Here is a 7,689-nt window from a genome sequence, read left to right as displayed (position 1 = left end):
AGAAGCAGACTGGAGGAATTGAGTGGCTTCCATTAGAGGTTTTGCAGCATTTTCCAGAAAGGAGGGAGGAAGGCAAAAATGGATTGAGATTTGGGAATTGCACGGGAATAAAAATAATAATCTTAATAAACGTAGAGCAGAAATGAATGGGAGGCAATTCGACTGACGTCTGGGAAGAGAGAGGATAGAGGGAGGGTGGGAAGGTGGCGGTGTGAGCGTGTGTGTGTGTGGTGTGGGGGGGACCCACTGCTGCATATCAATGGGTGCCGTTCAAATTCCCAGGGATTATTGGAGGGAAAAGGGGGGAAGAGAAAATGATGCACGCTTCTTCGGATCGGTGCTGCCTGGGTGAGCCGCTTCTATTTCTATTCTCTCGCCTGCTTCTCTCTTATGTTGTTGTCGATTGTTGAAGTGAGTGAAACAACAAGCTGCCATTCTGTTTTCGTGCTTCTACACCGCGTTTCCTCGCATAGAGAGAAAACCATTGAGAAATCCGTTACCCCGCTGCCCGAGTTTAACGGCGAGGCGTCAGTGGCCCGCGTTTTCTCCGGAAAGACGTGTTGATGTGCGGCGACAGGGAACGAGACGAGGCTGAAAAGTGTCTTTCGTGTCGACTTCCACTGAGTTGATTGCGATTCTTCATCATTAACCGCAGCGGTGGACGTGCTCCGTCTACAGCCGGAGACAGACCGAATCCTGCCTCCATCGATGTACATGCACCGCTCAGCCCGCACAGGCGGGAAACATACATTCCTATTATCAATATTTACAATTCTGAGAGCTGGCCATCATCATCATCATCATCATCGGAAACAGAATGAATGTAGCGTTGCGAGATGCGTCGTGCTATTCCACTTGCAACCAATTTGCATAAATGTAAACGATTGTTGTGATGTAAATTAAGATTGAGCTTTCTACGGAGCTGAGTGACCATCATTTACCAAGGGGCTACTTTTCATAACCGAGCGGTGTGTGTGTGTGTGTGTGCGTGCGCGCGCGCGCGCGCGTGTGTGGGGAGGCAGTCGTGCGCGTGGAATCTGGAAGTAACGTTACTTCTTTTAGCGTGGAACAGGGGAGATTAGACGCGCACGCACGCACGCACACCCTCGGCAGGTTTCAATGTGTTATGGCAACAAGTGCCAATTCATGCACGATCAATTCATTTCCAGTCCGCACGTCCCACCATGAGAGAGAGAGAGAGAGAGAGAGACAGAGAGAGAGAGAGAGAGAGAGAGAGAGATTTGATAAGGTTGTGTCAGCTGTTTTTCAATATTGATTTCTGATTTATCTTTTTTCTAACTGGTTATATTATTCAACCAGTTAATAGTATTCACCCATCCCACTTGCCCTCTTCTATCCACACACCGGGCTTCTGTGCAGGGCGTTCACCGCGCAGCCGGAGCCGCTTTCAGCACCGCGGACAGCTCGGAGTGCGTTTCAACACCATGGAGAGCTCCTGCTCCCCCACAGGCCCGCTGGCTTTGGCGCCTGCAGGACACGTCGAGTCCCACACGTTGGGACTGATCGCCGTTTGCTGTCACAGGTCGACCTGTACCTCTGTAACTTCTGTAGGACAGAGAGCTTAAGACGGCTGTGAGCCTGCAGACGCTGCGAAATAACGCCAATGACGCCTCAAATCTTACACATGCACCACTGATTTAGCATAAAGCATCACAGCTCTACAGAAGGAAATAGGACAACATTCACACTAAAACAGGACACAGGGAGAGAAAGCTAAAGGGGCTGTGACTCCCCCCTCCCGCTACACACACACACACACACACATGACGCATGTGGTGAGGTAAGTGTGGCAGATGCCTACGTATACAGATGGCCCAGTCTGCCGGTCCCTATCCGCCTTGGGCTTGACGTAACACCCTATACCGTCCGCCCTATCGTCCAGATGTGATCTCTGTGCGCGAGCACACACACCACACACAAAGGGCTCCTTTTTTCGTCAACTTGTTCTTTACTGGAGCATGAAATTTCATAATGCGGGTCTGCGTACATGGAATAGATTTACACGCACAGATCATATAGCGTGTAACCCTTTATCACACACATTTCCTATGTGATTTGAGCAAACACTGAAATCAGATACACAGATTCTGGTTCAGGTCTCTCTCAAAATAACGTTTCCAACTCACCGTATAGTTCTGCTTCGTCCCCTCAAAATGCACTGCAGCAAAATGACTTACATTTGCATTAAAGGTCAAATTTAGGGAGCAGCATAATTGCTTTAACTCTTCAAACAGATCCACGATCCTCCATTACGCAGCGTGTATTCTTTCCCTCAGGTCGCGAGGCTTGTGCTCGCATATTTTCTTTATTTTACAGACTAAAATCACGTGACAGTTGGTAGCGTAACTTCCTTTGTAACTCCATGAAACAAAGACGAACAAGGAAATAGGTTTTGTAGGGGAGAAGCTGTGATCCTTCCTTTATGATAAATTGGCTATATACATCAGCTCGAAAGCCTCAAACAAGTTGAAAACCTTGAACCAGGAACACTGAGGAGACCAATAGATCATTGATGACGCAAGGCGGCCAGATTCTGTCGTAAGAGCCTTTAATGATCTTACCTATATTTACGGAAGTTATTTCTAAAATGAGTTCATATTAAGGGTGTGGGCTTACAACCACCTAAATCCCAGGGTTTGACATCAAATTTTAGTGTTGCTGTTGTCGCCTTGGTAATGCACGCCGTAGTTCTGGTTCTGGTTCCAGATGTGGTGACGCTTCCTGGCATTTGGAATCAACAGAGGAATCAGTGTTGATGTTTACAGATTTGGTTGTAATCAGAAAGTGAAGAAATCAGTGTCCCAAAGACATGCACACTAAAGCCCCATAGGGGGGTGAGGGAGTTTTGGGTTTTTCGCGCAACCTGTTCGAGAGGGACTTTCGGGAGGTTTGGATGTGTTTAAGTTGAATGAATTGTATTCCCTGAGGTGAGTGAATAAGTAGTATTAACGAGCTGAAGCTGACGAAGTTGGGTTTTTAATTGTGGTTGCTGGTTGTCAGTGAGTTATGGCTGCTGCTGCTGCTGTAGACGCATGAATGAAAGCGAACCAGTTGAAGTGAGGATGGATGAAGAGTTTCAAGCTTATTTTCGTGTAGTTATGAAAAATAAAAAGCTTGAATTGTTAAGAAGGACGTCACAGGTCCTGATCTTCCAGCTTCAGGGTGAAGCCTGTGGTGGTCAAGGCCTGAAGCTTCCAGGTCAGCTGAGAACCAGGAGAGCAAGGATATGGGGCAGAATCTGGAATGGTTGTGGTCTTCACTCAAGATATTAGACCTGATTGATTTCCTTCAGAAGGAAAGCAGCAGTTTCTTCTTCTTGTCCTGTGAGTTGAGGCTCTTTGTCGGCATTTCAAATTTCCAGCCATGTGGCATCATGGAAGGAACATGAGAGAGATTGATAAGATCTGTGCAGAAATATCCACTCGTTCTGCTCCTACACACACATACACACACACACACCTAAGATCTGCTCAGACGGCCTGTGAAGAGAGCATGAGCTGGTTTCATATGGAGACACATTCATGCACGTGTGACTAATGGTGGAAAAGATCTCATCATGTATACAGCACAGTTAAAAAGTGAGACAAATGTGGAGATATTGAGTCTCATATCACATCACATATAATATCTACGGGCTTTACAGGGCCGCACATCAATGGCTCCCCACCCAAAAGCTCTCTGTATGGGAAGACGAGGACAAAACATAAACAAACAAGTCATTAAAATAACAAATAAATAATACATGTTTAAACAGACACACAACCTTCTCCCGTCATGTTACACACATACACACACACACACACACACACACAGTCTGCTTGAGAACACACCTTACACTTGTGCGAGAAGTCAGACGGATGTGTTTGGACGCTGCAGGCAGGAAGCTTCTGTCAAGGCCGATGGTCAAAATCACATTATCTTCATCATCCTCCTCATCCTCCACATCATCATACATCCTGCACTCTCAGCTCAAGGATCGATGGAGAAGCGAGTACAGACTGAACACACCTGGCAGCAAAACTTTACAACGGCTGTGCTATTCATTTTGTTCCATTCCTACTCGTTTTCTGGGTGTTTCTATGGATCATTTTGGTTGTGGGATGATCCTTTTGTTTCGTGGGTTGTGCCTTTAAATGAAGCAATCTTGGTATAGCACGCCTCATTTTTCTCCATCTTCCCGCCAAAAGTGACGACCATGAGTGTGATCGTTCCATCAGAAATCATGGGGATAAATTCGTATTTTACAGGATTCTAAATGTTTGAATGTCTCTTTGAGTGTTTGAGCCTGTTTCAAAGCGTTGTGACATGCTGAAGCACTGATGGCTTTTTTCCTCCACGTAGGTGCTGAAAGATGAAGCTGGAGCTCCAAATTCTGTCCTTTGTGGGTCTTTTTGCGGTCTGGGCTTGCTGTTCATAAGGCAGTATCCAGGAAGCCCTTACCCCAAAAAGTATCTGCACTGGATGCTGACATCCTGAACAAGAGGCTGCCCCCCCCCCCCCCACACACACACACACACACACATCGTCTACTCTCCTGATGGAGCAATGAGTATCAGCACTCATTCAGACGATAGGAACAAAGATCTGATTGCTGAAATTTAACAGGTCATGGACTAGAAGTTCACAAAATGGAATTGTTATTATAGCGCCACCATCAGGTCAAGTGTGGTTAGCCCAGACTGCTTCATTAATGAGATACAGCACTTGTTGGAGAACGAGCCACGCCCACTGAACTTTGGCAGCAAATTAGCACCGTCTAAAGGGTGGAATATCTAATTTGGTGCAAAGGGGCGTGGCCTAAGACCATACAAGTCAGGGAATTGTGATACTTCAAACATTAAAGACCGGACAGTGGCCATTACAGCGCCACCCTGAGGCCGACCCCAACCAGAATATAATGGCTTAACGTGTCGAGATACCATTGACTGAAAACACAACATCCTTGGTGGAGGTAAAAAAAAAAGCACTTGATTGAATTGGAACATATGTCCTGTATGTTCTACATCAGAGGAGCAACCTGAGAAGAATCAGATTGCGTGGCATCTTCTTACACTGCAGCTCCACTGCGCCTCCATCCAGATCGAGGAGGGTAAAGTTACACTTCCTGTAGTTCTCCTGAAGTCAAGATTCATATCATATGGGAGTGTGCTGCCTTAAGCCTATTAAGCACGCAGGAATATTCCACAAGGTGCAAAGCGAGGCTGCGGAAATACAGTAACTCACAGCCATTCATTCCCCTTATTGATACACATTGATAAGACGGCAGGTGAGAGGCTTTAAGATGCTGCAGATGTGTGTTTTTAGTGTGTAAATCCTTGATACACATTTTTAAGGTTCTTTGCTGAAAGTGTAAAACCTCTACGTGGTCAGAATAATCATTGCTTTTATAGAGCAGAGTGTGATTATAAACAGATAAGCGCTCTCAGATACATATTTATCCTGTTTCCTTGTCTTGTTGTATTTTTAGTTCCTCCTTAAATGTCTTCCTAATTTAAATAAAGATGCAGTAAAATAAACGCTTGTACTTGCTGTCTGAGTTTGAAGCATGAATCACAGCCTCTATAAAGACTGCATTCATCTTCTTCTTTGGTGCTTTGACGCTGATTGCTTGTGCCAGCGCTCACGCCAACGTGACAATTATGATCCGTCAGAGGGGAAAGAAGACGCGACGGAACACACAAATCGCTGAAAAAAAGAAATGTAGGTTTAGAAACAAATGACCTAAGATGGAATCGCTAGGAGATTCCCGGGTTGGAACGTTTGTGTGTCGCTCGTCGCCCTGGGAAATAGGCCACTGCTTCATCCGGGGCATCACGGCGGGATTTGGATTGGTGGTGGATGCACTTTTGCTCTTCTGGCCCCCTTATAGAATGAATAAAATGTGTTTCTGTGGGGACAAAAAACGTTTTTGTGACGACTCATGACTGCAAACATAGAGCGTTTTAAGAAAGTCGACCTTTTGGGTGTGATGAGGTATTTATAATCACAAAGCAACAGCAAAACATGGAGACTCTGTGAAAGACAAACAGATAAACACTTTAATATGGATGAACTCGCATTTCGGATTTCAGATTTCAGATTCTTTTAAACAAAATGACTGACTGCATCTGCATCTACCAGGCTGCTCCTCAATTACTGTCCAATCGTTGGGTGAGTGTGGCCCTCCGCAGGCTGCTTGGAGAACTGCAACCACAGACTGAAAACGGGACCAAAAAAAAGGACAAAACTCTTCCCGATCCTCCAGTGACATCTCACCAAACTTACAGGAAAAGATTTCCAAAGCCTCATCTGGTGTAACACGAGCCTGCTGAGTCAGGGGAAGTTTGCCGTTCTTGGCTTTGGTCCTGTCCTTGCACACTTAAGTGTACTGTAAGGTCTCAGCTGTGTGTTTGGTGTTTTTGGTGGCCACCTGCCAACCGTTCTGTTTCACTTTCCACCCAGATGTTGATAAAGCCAAGGCCACGATCGTAAAGTAAGATATGCGGCTCGGGGGTCGACTGATTCCAAGCAGGTGACAGTGAGTTCAGTTTTATTCAGCACGATGGAGAGGAGCTGCAAAGGGCTCATGTATTCGCAAATCAGTCAAATGTAGCAACTTAAATAAATAAATAAATAATAAAATGTATTTATTTGTGTTAACAAGGCCGTTAACATGACATATGAAAGCATTTAAGTACAAAAAGGATTGAACTTGCTTGCAACTTGTACCTTTAGGTCGGAGCTGAAATGTATTTTACTGGTGTCTTAAAGTGTTAAATGACCGTCACCGTTAGATAAGTTTCTATTTGAGATTGCAGGATTTCCCAGGAAACTCTTCTCAACTACTTCTCATCTACATTTGATCCTCGGCTGAAACTGGAGCCTGTAACAGATATTTCAAGTGGGAATCGCACAATTCTGCTTCTGATACAGTGCAGACTTTCATCGCTTGTGACTCATGTGAATTCCACCGCAGCCATTTCCTGCCGCAGATGGAGGGTCATTAGTTTAAAGCTACGCATACGTTGTTTCAGTGAATGAATGAATGAGTTGGGCTGGCTTCAAAGAAGTGAAGCCATGAACAACTGTCTGGCTATGCGCTGTGGACAGCAGAGTGAAATATGATTTTAACAGAGAAGCAGAGGCCTTTATTGGCTGAATCAGTGTAAAAGTCATCTTACTGGAATTGAACAAAGGAGACATTCCAATAAATCGCTCCTTCCTCCCCTGGTCCCCCTTTGTTGACCCTCTATCATCTACTAAAGAATGTCTGTTGTGTTAGTCCAATCAGATGCAGCAAAAATAAAGAGCTTCTTTTGGGAAGTGATTATCACGTGAACATTGACGAATGTTCTGGGAAGGTACGAGCGTCATTTGTCTGCCGCCGATGGAATTGGGTTTCACTTTAGGAACGTGGCTGACTTTAGAAAAGGAGACGGTGACGCAGGAGAAGGGGCCAAGAAAAAGCTGAGTTTGTGTGAAAAGGAAAGAAGGCGAGAACGCCGTCGTGGAAACTGGGACAGAATGCGGACAAGTGAAAATGGTCCATCCGCTGCCCAGTGCTCCTGATGTTTAGCCAAGTTTGTCAGTAAGTTACTCGAAGTTACACAAGATAAGAGCGTAAAACATCTCCGGGAAAGAGCATTATTACAGCTCATAAGCAGTTAAGTGAACCCTCCTGTGGCACCG

The sequence above is a fragment of the Genypterus blacodes genome, unplaced genomic scaffold (assembly GCF_046128005.1).
Source record: "Genypterus blacodes isolate CSIRO-AG114 ecotype Tasmania unplaced genomic scaffold, CSIRO-AGI_Gbla_v1 ptg000090l_1, whole genome shotgun sequence".
NCBI lineage: Eukaryota > Metazoa > Chordata > Actinopteri > Ophidiiformes > Ophidiidae > Genypterus > Genypterus blacodes.
The sequence above is the reverse complement of the archived record's forward strand: the minus strand, read 5'-3'. Positions refer to the sequence as shown.